Genomic DNA, 13,238 nt, shown 5'->3' on the forward strand with positions numbered 1-13,238 from the left:
GACTTTAAACTACTTGTGAGCAGCATATGCCAAGAAGATTCTGATTGCTTCCAGCCTAGCAACAGGGGCAAATGTTTCATCATAGTCAATACCTTCCTGTTGGGAATAACCTTTAGCCACCAATCTTGCCTTGTTTCGGATGATTGTTCCATCAGAATCAGACTTATTTCTGAAGACCCACTTTGTGCCTACAATTGACCTGTTCTTAGGTCTAGGTACCAGCTTCCATACTTCATTTCTTTCGAACTCATTCAATTCTTCTTGCATAGCCATGACCCAATATGCATCCTTTAGTGCATCTTCTATTTTCTTTGGTTCTTCTTTTGAAAGTAGATTGTGATACAAGCATTCATTATGAGTTGCACTCCTTGTCTTTACACCATCATCAGGATTTCCAATGATCAGGTCAGGAGTATGATCTTTAGTATAACACCCTCCAAATCCGGGGTATAGATTTGGGGCATTATTAATATCAACTATTAACTAAACCTGCACAAGCGGAATATAAATATAATAATTACCCCGAACTACTGCTACTCAGGATCTTTTAAGGTTAAGAGTTGAAAACAAGAACGACACACTAACTTTATTACAAACCCAAATAAAAATAATATTTCTCAAGAACTCTTTTTATTACAAAACTTTATTCTATCTACATTCTCACCACACAACTTTTATTCAAACCAACATTACTACTTTTCCTGTTACACCTGATCTGGTAACTCAAAGCTCTCTTCTGGGATAGGAATGAACACTCTTGGTATAAGAGGGTCCCGCTGCTTGACTCACTTCTTGACTATGCGGGTTCTGATGGGTTTCATTCTCTACCTTAACTGTAAAACAATAGGAATAATAATAAAAGGGGATGAGCCAAAATTGCTCAACAAGCCTGTAACAATATATATAGTATAAAGAGAGAAGAATAAATGAATCGATAAGCTGCTGGTTTGAACAACCATCTGTTTCTGTATAGAATAATAATTTGCCAACACTGGTGAGTGCCAAATGAACAAGACTAGAAATAAGAACCAACATATGCACTATAACCTGCTGATCAGTCAGGATACAGTGCAGGTCTATACCCAACTGTATAAACCCAACCAACATTAGGAGTACTCAGGAAACTATGGCCTATTAATTAAAGGTCTGGGTAAAACCCAGCCCGTATCGTAACCATCCAGTTCAAAGTTTAGCATCCAGAACAATCAGAATGCTTTTGATGTATCCTAACATCAGGATATATCAGAGTATATGTAACAAGGGTAAAAGTATTGGAATATGAATAGGGAATTCAATAAATTGGGAGAAATCAAGAATCGAAATAAAACAGAAATAAGAATCAATAACTCTGTAACAGTGTATATGAACAAGAATTATCAAAGTGTAACTGATGTGAAAAATGGGATATAATTCACTATTCTGAATTAAGAATAGGGGAAAAACTTGTCTTGCGCGTACTTAACCTGGTTCAACTCACCGCCTTCTATCTCTAGTTTGATCTGCCTTGCTGATACTGAATCAATCATAGAAAGATAGTCATTTAGATAACTTACTACATACGCGTATCTCGAACTGATACCACGTAACCCTATCAATCTACCCATGCGTTTCTAACTGACTCGCATATATACACATATAATTATATAGCACATAAGGTTCACATAACCACATAAAGCACATAACACATAAAGCACATAATTGATTTTTAGACTCATAAATACTTTTAGAATCGATACTAGACTTATACCTGTATTAACTTACCCTATTTGATTTTATTATATTTTTTTGGAATTTATTTGGCTCAATTTTACCCCTATTAGGGTATATAAACAATTAACTAACACAATACCACTCTCTTTCGGAAGAAATTATGACTTACAATTATTTTTATTGGATTCGTTTCATTTTTCTGAGTCTAAGGGTCTTCGTTTCGCTCAAATCGGACTAACGGTTTAATTATTATGAATTAAACAAGATTTAATTAATTAATAATTAATTATAAATAACTAATTATAATTAAATAATCCTTAATTATATTTTTAAATAATTATTTAATAATTATTGTATTTTAAATTAATTAATCCCTAATTATTAGGATTAATTACAATTTATTACCATTATTCACAAATTATTATCACTTACTCGATTAGATCGATTATTTACAAATAAATAATCGATACAACTAATTGATACGCTATTTATCGAATAAATAATTAATATTCGCACCATAATCTAACTCAACGATCAACTACTAGTATAAATACGAGCTACTCGCATTCCTCGTATAATTATTGAACTATTATTATTATTCTAACCTATACGATTAATTAATCATTCATAATTAATTATTCGTTACGAATAATTATTACTACATTCTTCTAATAAATTATCGCTCGAATAATAATTCTAATTATCGAATCACTACTCGAGTTACTCGCAATATTCAACTAATTATATTATTTGATTAATTTTTAATCCTTATTTATTAATTAATTACCTAATTATTAAATAATAGATAAATAAATAAATAATTAGATAAATAATTAAATTATTAAATAATTAAATTTGAATTTCTAAATTAATAAAATAATCTTGAAATTATTAATAATATTTTTCAGAATTAAAAACTGATTTTTATTTAAATTTTAGAATTATTAAAATCTGATTTTGATTTTATATAAAAAATAATTAAATAATTAAATTCTAGAAACAGGAAACAGAAAACAGATTGGGGCTTTTGAGGATCAAACCCGGGTCGAAACCGGGTTGGAACCGGGTCGAACCCGGCTTGGAACCGGGTCGAACCCGGGTCGCGAAGAACACGTCAGGCTGCCCATAAAATCAGACGCCGGCGGCCGTTTTTGGCGATTCGACAACGAACAAACGGCGAATTATTGGTCTCGTTCCTTCTGCAACTTCGTTCCCCATCGTTCCCAGGCCTCCCTTGCCTTTCTCCTCCTTCATTTCATCGTCCTCGACGCCGGGAAGCTCAAGAACGCCGCCGCGACGGCGGTTCTTCGGCGACACCAAAAACGAAGCCAAAATCAACGAGACTGGTACGAATCGATAGGAAACTCGACGATCTACTCATTCCCATCAACAATTTCATCAAACAATTACTCAAACATAAAACCCGAATTCGAAGTTAAAACCCGAAAATACGAAATCAAAATCGATTAAACAAACAGCAAAAACAGTTACATAATCATAAACTACGATTCACCAGCTTCAAAACGACTACTTACATGTTCGATTTGGATGCCGGAATCATCTTCAAAATCCGATTTGATTCTCTGCCCTGTTCTTCACCAACAAACCCTAGTTCTTGATTTTTCTGAATTTTTATGATTAATTAACTAATTAATTAATAAAAATTAGGCTATTTATATTATGGAAAATAATACCCCTAAATAAAATTAAGCGGCTAATTACACATCTAATAAAAATATTTGGCCCCAATTTTTATAATTTTTGGGTATTAATAATGAATTTTTAAATATCCAATAAATACAAAATAAATGTTAAAATTCCCAAAAATTATGAATATTATGAAAATGCAAAGAAAAATGATGTATGATAATTTCATGATCTTAAAAAAATAAAAATATGATTTTTGTGGGGTTTTTGGTACCCGAAGGGGTCCGGAAAAGTCAATTTTCGCGAAAAAGATAAATTTATAAAACGTCTAGGGGTTCAGAATAGCGATATGGTGTAGGTCGTTTTTGGCAAAATAGGGCCAATGATTTTGTTTGAAATACGGGCTTTTAAAACACTGTTCGAGCTGTACGGGTTTTGATATAAAAATATATAACTTACGATAAAACACTCAATAAATATCCAAAATACGTTCGGATCAAAACAGACAACACGTAGCACATAGTAATTAGGGTTTAACGCCAACACATTTAATCACATAATAATATACATAATTTATCTTTATTATAATATAATACAAGCGTAATTTCTCGGTCGTTACATTTAGTCCATTTTCTAGCACTGGGAAGTGTCCTTCTGGAGCTAGATGCTCCCCCTGAATTGTATACCTCATCAAATGCATTTGAGGCACTCCTTAAATCTGTTGTGTTATCTCCAGATGAAATATTAAGACTTGACTCATGTTCATCTGATGTTGAATCAACATTGGATTCTGAGAGATTAGATTGAGAAGAACCTTGAGATGATTATTCTTCAGTGTTATTACCATCAGCTGACCCTTGTTATTGCTCCCCCTCAACATGTACAGGTTCATTAGTACAATGATTATCTTCAGAATCTGAAGGAGTATCGGATTTGGATTATCAGGATTTGACAATTCATTAGAGTTTGATCCAGATTCCAATAATGCATTTTCATTTGAAGAGATTAGATTTTCATGAGTGTCTTCTTCAAAACCAGGAATCTTCCTATCATCAAAAGATACATTTATGGAGACAACTACAGTATTTGTTTTCAGATTGAAAACTCTATATGCTCTTGATGGTGAGTATCCAACAAAGATTCCTTCATCAGCTTTTGATTCAAACTTTCCTAGCTGATCAGAATGAGTTCTCAGAACAAAGCACTTACATCCAAATACATGAAGATGTTTGAGACTGGGCTTCTTTTCTTTCAGCATCTGATAAGAAGTAACACCATGTCTATTTATCAAAGTGATATTCTGAGTATAACATGTTGTGTTTACTGCTTCAGCCCAGAAGTAAGTAGGTAGTTTTGCTTCTTCTAGCAGAGTTCTGCCAACTTCAATCAAAGTTATGTTCTCCCTCTCAACAACACCATTTTGTTGAGGTGTACCAGGAGCTGAGAATTGCTGTTGTATGCCTTTGTACTTGCAGATGTCCTCCATTTTTTAATTCTTGAACTTAGTGCCATTATCACTTCTCAGAATTTTCACTTTATGAGTGGATCCATTTTCAATTTGCCTTATGTGATCCAGAAGAATTTCTGGAGTTTCATCCTTCCTGTGTAGAAAATAAACCCAAGTATATCTAGTGAAATCATCAATAATTACGAGTGTGTACCTTTTCTTGTTGATGGACATTATGTTCACTGGTCCAAAGAGGTCCAAATATAGAATGTGATATGGCTCAGAAATAGAGAATTCTATTTTTATTTTGAAAGATACTCTTCTTTGTTTGGACTTTTGGGAAGCATCACAAAGACCATCAGATGAGTATAGCATATTTGGTAATCCTCTTACAAGCTCCTTCTTGGCAAGTTCATTGATTGAATTGAAATTGAGATGTGAGAGCTTCTTGTGCCAGTTTTAGCTCTCATCTACTGATGTCTTAGAGATAAGGCAAATAGCTTCCTTCTCAAGACTTTCATATAGCCTTGCTTCATATATGTTACCATGTATATATCCTATCAAGACAATTTTCTTTGACGTGTTATGAACAACTTCACAGTGTGAGTCATAGAATATCGCATGATAACCTCTGTCAGTGATTTGACTGATGCTGAGAAGATTATGCTTTAGTCCTTCCACCAGAGCTACATTCTCTATTGCCACCTTTCCAATTATTAAGTTGCCATATCCCAGAGTGTGTCCTACATTTTCATCTCTATAAGATACATCTGGGCCAGCCTTCCTCTCAAATTCTGACAGCAGGGATTTATTTCCAGTCATGTGTCCTGAACATCCATTATCCAAGACAAGTGTATTTTTCTTGTTACCCTGCAATCAGAAGAATAATTAATTAGAAGGGTTTTTAAGGACCTACACTTGTTGGGCCCTCTTTTTGGACAACTTAAGCCTTTGTATGTCAGGAGTACTTCTGACAGTTTTTACTTTGTCGGGATTTGTCTATCATTTTATAGAGTCTTATTCTTAAAATTACCATGCAGAGATTTAAGAATAGATTTCAATTCAGATATATCTTCAGTATCAAAAGAGAAGAAAGGAGTTAATACCTTAGACTCAGAGGAAGTAGGATCATCAAAGCTAGCCATCAGTGCATAGCATGTGTCTTCATTTTCAAAATCATAGGGGTCCATCCAATTCTTGCTTGATGTAATCAGGGCTTTGTTCTTCCCTTTGTCATGCTTTGTCTTCTTGCACGCTGTAGCAAAGTGACCAGGTTCATCACAGTTGTAGCACTTGATTTTTGTCATGTCTACCCTTCCAGCTTTAGAGTCCTTTCCATCTCTTCGTTCTGTTGACTTCCTTTAACCTCCAATGAACTTCTTCCTGAAGCTTCTATTCTTCTTAGACTTCCTGAATTGCATCCTCTTGAAGCCCTTAACCAGCAATGCAGCCATTTGCATGACATCATAATCTGTCATGTTCTCATCAGTTTCAGAATCAGTATCATCATCAGGATTTGATGTTGAATCATCAGTATTTGATTATGGCAGATTGTGCTTCTTCCTTGGAACTTCAACAGACCTTTCTTTTGAAGCTTTATCATTCACTTTCAAAGCAACTGATTTTCCTTTGCTGCTTTTCCTTTCTTTCCTTTGCTGGACTTCCAAGTCATGAGTTCTCAGCATGCCATAGACTTCATCCAGAGTAAGTATTTCCAAATCATACTGATGTCGTATGATTGAAGTCTGAGTCTCCCATTCTTCATTCAAGGCTCTCAGAAACTTGGTGTTTGAATCCTCTCAATCATACACCTTTCCCACCAAAGACAAATTATTGAGCAGGGTCAGAAATCTGTCACAGATGTCAGTGAGAATTTCATCAGGCTTGGCCTCAAAGTGTTCATATTCTTGAATCATAACAGCCCTTATGTTTTTCTTGATGGCCATGGTTCCTTGACATTGAGTTTCAAGTGCATCCGAGATCTTTTTGGCAGTCTTGTAGGCTATAACCCTGTTTGACATCACAGAATCAAGATTGTTATGCAAAATGTTTATTACCTTTGCATCTTTCAGCACATCTACTTTCTCTTCTGGTGTCCACTCACTCTTCTCCTTCAACTGATAATGTTAGATATATTTGATAATGTCATGGCTAATATGATTTATGTTTAGATTTCAGATCTTACTTAACATGACAAATCAGTGCTTAACCATTAATCAGTACTTATACTGGAAGTCAGGACTTAAGGATATTAGTACTTATATTATCAGGAGATAATCATTAGAAGTTAGATATCATAACTTAAGTGCTGAAGGACGTTCAGATAAGGACAGTAGCTGATTAAAGGAAAGAAGATCGAGATAAACATAAGAAGAGATATGCATGAAGAAGGAGTTCCGTGAAGAATGGAATACTTGGAAGAAAAGATATCTGATTGATATATTTTAGGAAGCAGAATTATATTCCATATCAATTAGTGTTTATCTTGTAACTGTGTTGTATATAAACATAGACATAGGGTTTACACTATAAGTGTTGTAATATTTAAGAAGATTATTCATTGTAACCCTAGCAGCTCTCGTGATATTTGTTCATCACTGAGAGGTAACAGTTCCATACTGTAACAGAGTTTATTGTTTCAATAAAGTTTGTTTTCTGTTACTTAAGATATTAAAGTTCGATTTGATTGTATTATACACTGTATTCACCCCCTCTACAGTGTGTGTGACCTAACAAGTGGTATCAGAGCTAATCTGTTAACACACATACAGTTAAAGATCCAAACACAATCATGTCTGACACAGAAACTCCAACTAAGCCTACAAAAACTGAAGAACCTCCAAAGACACAAATTCAAAGTCGGTATGAGACTATCAGAGTTCCCATACTGAGACCATCTGAATATCCCATATGGAAGGTAAGAATGACCATGTTCCTGGAAGCAACAGATCCAGAATACCTTGATAGAATCAAGGAAGGGCCTCACAAACCATCCAAGCTCGTTGTTGCAGTTGCAGGTGAAGCAGCAAAGACCGTACCAAAGGAGAAGAGTGATTATACTGCTGAAGATATAGCATCAATTGCTAAGGATGTTAAGGTACGACACTTACTGCATAGTGCCATTGATAATGTAATGTCAAACAGGGTAATCAACTGCAAGACTGCTAAGGAGATATAGGATGCTCTGGAAACAAGGTGTCAGGGAACTGACACAATTAAGAAGAACAGGAAGACAATACTCACTCAAGAGTATGAACATTTTGACTCAAAGACTAATGAGTCATTGAATGATTTATATGATAGATTTGTCAAACTTTTGAATGATTTGTCATTGGTTGATAAAGAGTATGATCTTGAAGATTCAAACTTTAAATTCCTGTTAGCTCTTACTGAATGCTGGAATTTTAAGGCAACGAAAATAAGAGACAACTACAATCTTGATGAAACAACTCTTGATGAAATCTATGGAATGCTCAAGACTCATGAACTTGAGATGGAACAAAGAAGCAAGAGGAAAGGAGGAAAGTCAAGGACAGTTGCTCTTAAGGCTGAAGAAGAATCCCCCAAAGCAGCTTCCTCAAGGAAAGACAAGGGTAAAGCTCTTTTCATAAAGTCTGATACTGAGTCATCAAATTCTGAAAGTGATGATGACTCAGATTCTGAAAGCTTGCCTGAGACTGATGCTGATGAGGAGATGATGAAGCTGTGTGCTCTTATGGTGAAAGGAATCACAAAGATTGCATACAGAAAGTTCAGGAAGGGAAAGAAGTTTTCCAGGAAAGGCATAAGTTCTGATAAGAAGAATTTCAGAAGATCTGAAGGCAGAGGAGGAAAGTCTGACAGAGGAGATTATACCAATGTTAAATGCTATAACTGTGGTGAGAAAGGCCACATATCTCCTGATTGCAAGAAGGTAATGGGTGACAAAGGCAAGGCTCTTGTCATAAAGCAGAAAAGCTGGACAGACACCTCAGACTCTGAAAGTGAGGAGAACTATGCATTGATGGCAAATGCTAATAAAGAAAGTGCTGAGAGCAGTTCTGAAGCTGCTGAAACAAAGGTACCTCAGACTACTTATGCTTTTCATACTGATGATATTAATGAGTTGAGAAGATATCTTAAAACCATGTTTGTTAGTTATAGAGATCAAACTTTAACATGTGAAAGATTAACTTCTGAAAATCTTGCTTTTAAGAAAAGAAATGATTTCTTAAAAAAAGAGTTAGTCATGTTCCATCAAACTCAGAAGGATAGAGATGATGCTTTTTATGTTAGGGATGAAGTGCTAAAAATGAATGAATCTCTAAAAACTGAGTTAGAAAAGGAAAGAGAGATTATCAGTGTAACACCCCCAAATCCGGGGTCGGGGATCCGGGTTGTCACGAGTTCCATTTCCCTTAATAACACCCAATCTTAATAAATAATCGATTACTCTGTACTGCGACCCCACAATAAACACACACACCACAAGTTATAGTCTCAGAGATGAATATCCAAAAATAATCACAATTCGTTTTATTCCACAATTATATGCCAATACACCTTAAAAGGGTTTCTGAATAAATTTACATTTCTTTGCCATTATTACAATTCATAAATATACATAAATCTGGTACATCAAAAGTTGAAGCCTAGCCTATTGGTAGTTCCTACCTCAGCTACAGCGACATCAATGCCTATAGGAAACTGTGGAACGTTTCCTATCCGCTCGCGAATTGGGAGTTTGGTCCTGTTCATCTTTTCTATCTGTTGTTGTGTGATGAAAGAAGAAAGCAAGGGTGAGCAGCAAGCCCACCAAAATAATATGTATAATGATTAACTATATATGAGCCTTCTCATAGTACTCATGAAAGTCTTGGTCAAAAGAAATAGACCAAGTTTGATATCTTAATGCGATGAAGTCACAAAATATTCAATATATATACATATATACTTTTCAAAATCTTGGAAGTCCTCTTCCATGCATAATATACACAGAGTTCCAGTTTATAACTGTATAAAAATAAATATCGTTGCAAGGTGATCTTATATATTTAACCTTGTCTCAACGTTTTTCTGAAAATCTTTGATATGCATAAGATAATCATTTACTAAATATAAGTTTAAAAGATGAAGTTACAAGATACTCCAATATACTTATATCTTTTCCAAATACTACTTGAACTACCACCGTTCAAGTTATAATGAGCTTTCAAAAGTTCATCACATAGATGAGACTACAAGACAAGATTTGAATAGATTCAATCTTTGAATATCATTATAAATAATGAAGTTACGAGATACTTCATTACGTCCCGATATATATATACACCTATATATATACATACGTTTCCTGAAAACCTCTGTCATGTAAAGTATGAACAGAATTACAATATCCAATAAATTTGGAAAGGAAAGAATTTTGGCATAAACCTGATATCTTGCTGATCAGGCAAAGATACCAATAAGTAACCTTTTCTACTAGTAGATGGACGAATTCCCCACTGGTCATCACCCTGGCCGCAATAGGACCTTATGCTGGACTGCCACTCAGCCACTTATGCATTTGATGGACTCCCACTGAGCCACTTACACTATCATGGATGCCCACTGAGCCCATGTTGCTTATGCCGACTCGATAGATGGACTTACTTCCCGAACGTTGGGTAAGTAATCAATTCATTTACCAAAACTGCAACCTTGTTACGAATATAAAATACACCATAGAGCCGGATCCCTCAGGTTTTGAGCGAGTATTTAAATCCCCTTTTAAAAGGAAGATCTTAAATATAAAAATGAGTTTTGGGATCCGCTCTAACTTTTAAAAAAATCATTTTGAAGACTCGAAAACACTTTAAAGAGTGTTTGGAATAATGCTGATTTAATAAAGTAAATCAGTCTCAATATAAAAGAAATATCTGAATATTATTATTTAAATAATATTCCCATAAAGAATAATTGAGATAGAAGTTGGAAAACTTATACTTGAAATGAATAGTAAATAATCAAAGATATACTTATACGAAAGTAATATCTTTATTTGAATAATCAAAAGTAAGTTTGATTATCGAACATTATTTTTTAATAAAATAAAGAATATTATTAAATAATAAGCGGAGTCATAATACCTCGAATGAATATTATAAATAATATTCATTAAATAAAATAAAGGAGTCATACATCCTCAAATGAATATCTAATTAATAATCATTAAATAATATAAACTGAGTCATAAGCCCTCGAATGAATATTAAAAATAATATTCAATAATAAAATAAAGGAGTCATAAGTCCTCGGATGAATATTCAAAATAATATTCAAATAATAAAATAAAAGGAGTCATAAGTCCTCGAATGAATATTCAAAATAATATTCATTAAATAGAATTAACAAAGTCATAAGTCCTCGAATGAATATTCAAGATAATATTCATTAAATAAAATAAACCGAGTCATAAGTCCTCGAATGAATATTCAAGATAATATTCATTAAATAAAATAAACCGAGTCATAAGTCCTCGAATGAATATTCAAGATAATATTCCTTAAATAAAATAAACCGAGTCATAAGTCCTCGAATGAATATTCAAAGTAATATTCATTAATAAAAATAAAGTTATCTAATAAACCTTATTCGATTAATAGTTTTGAAAACTATATCTATATATATAAATATATATAATATACTCGGAAACATCGACTCCCGGTTTTAGAAAATGTTCACCTTTGGGTCCCCTATACTAAGGGTATACGCAACTACTGCTTATCTCTAGCATAGGTATTATGCAACTTATAAGCAATTGAATCAACAATTAGATATCAATATTACGAAACAGGCATGCATATATACCATATCACATGCTCCAATATATCGCAAGATTTGCTAATAACCATCATGCATCTATCACAAGATAATGCATATACATATATACATCACAACAACAGTATAACGGGTAGAAAACTTGCCTGAGTGCTCCCGGATAGACTTAAGCTTAGAGTGGGTCCGATAACCTATGAACAACAACATAAGTCGGAATTAAACCCCGGTCTCTTAAGAAACTAGACTTTAACCATTTAGAGTCCTAACGTTCGCTTTCGCGCTTAACGATTTACTTAAGTCGCTCGAGTACCCTCGGCTCCCCCATTTTTAATAAATTAACCATTACGAGTTTTAAGACGATTCTTTCGCAAGTGTCTTACCAACTGCCTATTACACCTTACATAAATGTTTCATACTTCAATTAGTCCTTTAAGGTCTTTAACCTATGTTTCAAAGTAAGGCGAGGGGTAATGTTTTGTTCGCGAAACGTCGTTACTTAAAACGACCGTTTCTCCTAAACCGTACATCGGAATCAAACGAACCACATATCAAAACGAAGCTCGTAACATGAACTATCTAAACATGGCAATGGTCAAAACCTAACAGTGAGTTCAAGGGTTCTGATGTTAAGAACAAAAACAGTCTACGGTAAATCGGGCATTACGACGGCTATGTTTACGCGATTTCCCAAATTTTACCAACCAATTCAACACCAAATCATCACCAATCAATTCCAATACAACCATATGACCATATCACTCATCAACCACTTTAAACCATTTAAACCAAGCTCAAATCATACCATGAATCATCAAGAACAACTAGTGCTACTTTTTAACTCCAAATCAACAAAAGCACTTAACCACTAAGATCTCAACATGACAAAACAACTACTACACTTAATCTTTCATTCCATCATCATAATCATTTATACCAAATAACTAAATGCTAAGATAATGAAGAGTTATACCTTCCTTGAAGCTTTTAATCCATGAAAGATCCCTGGAATGCCTATGGAAGCCTTAATCTAACCTCCTACAAGCTTGTTCTTTCAAAAGAATCAAGAACACAAAAATTAATTTCAAGAAAGTACTATTCACCATATTCTTGAATGATTTATAGGAAATGCTAGGAAAGGATTTTGAAGCTAAGATTTCTAGGAAGTATGTAACTTAACTAGGAGAAGCTAGGATAATTACCTTGTAAATTAGCAAGTGGAGGAGCTTGGACTTCCCTTTTGCTAAGAAAGAAGCCGGGAGCTTCAAGAAGAAAAAGAAAGGAAATGAATTTTTTGCTTGCTTGGTGTGTTTGTGATTTGTTTTGCTTGCCTTGGTTGCTTTTGATTGTTTTTGGGTAATTACTTTTCTAACCTTGACTTTGTGTGGTTTTAAATCAATCACATCTCTTTCCCCTTATGTCATGCTTACATAATCAAGTGATGTCATCATCCCTTACTTGCCCTCTTCTTATTGGTTAGATGACCTCATCATCCCTAACCTCCTTGATTAACTCCTAATTGTTTGCCTAATGACCGCTGATCTATTATACGGTTCGCTTAACTTTCGTTCTTGTTTCTCTTTTGAGGGATCATACCCAGGATCTTATTACTTAGGTTCCCTTAACCTTTCTCAATACA

This window comes from Apium graveolens, chromosome 2 (assembly GCF_009905375.1).
Source record: "Apium graveolens cultivar Ventura chromosome 2, ASM990537v1, whole genome shotgun sequence".
Lineage (NCBI taxonomy): Eukaryota > Viridiplantae > Streptophyta > Magnoliopsida > Apiales > Apiaceae > Apium > Apium graveolens.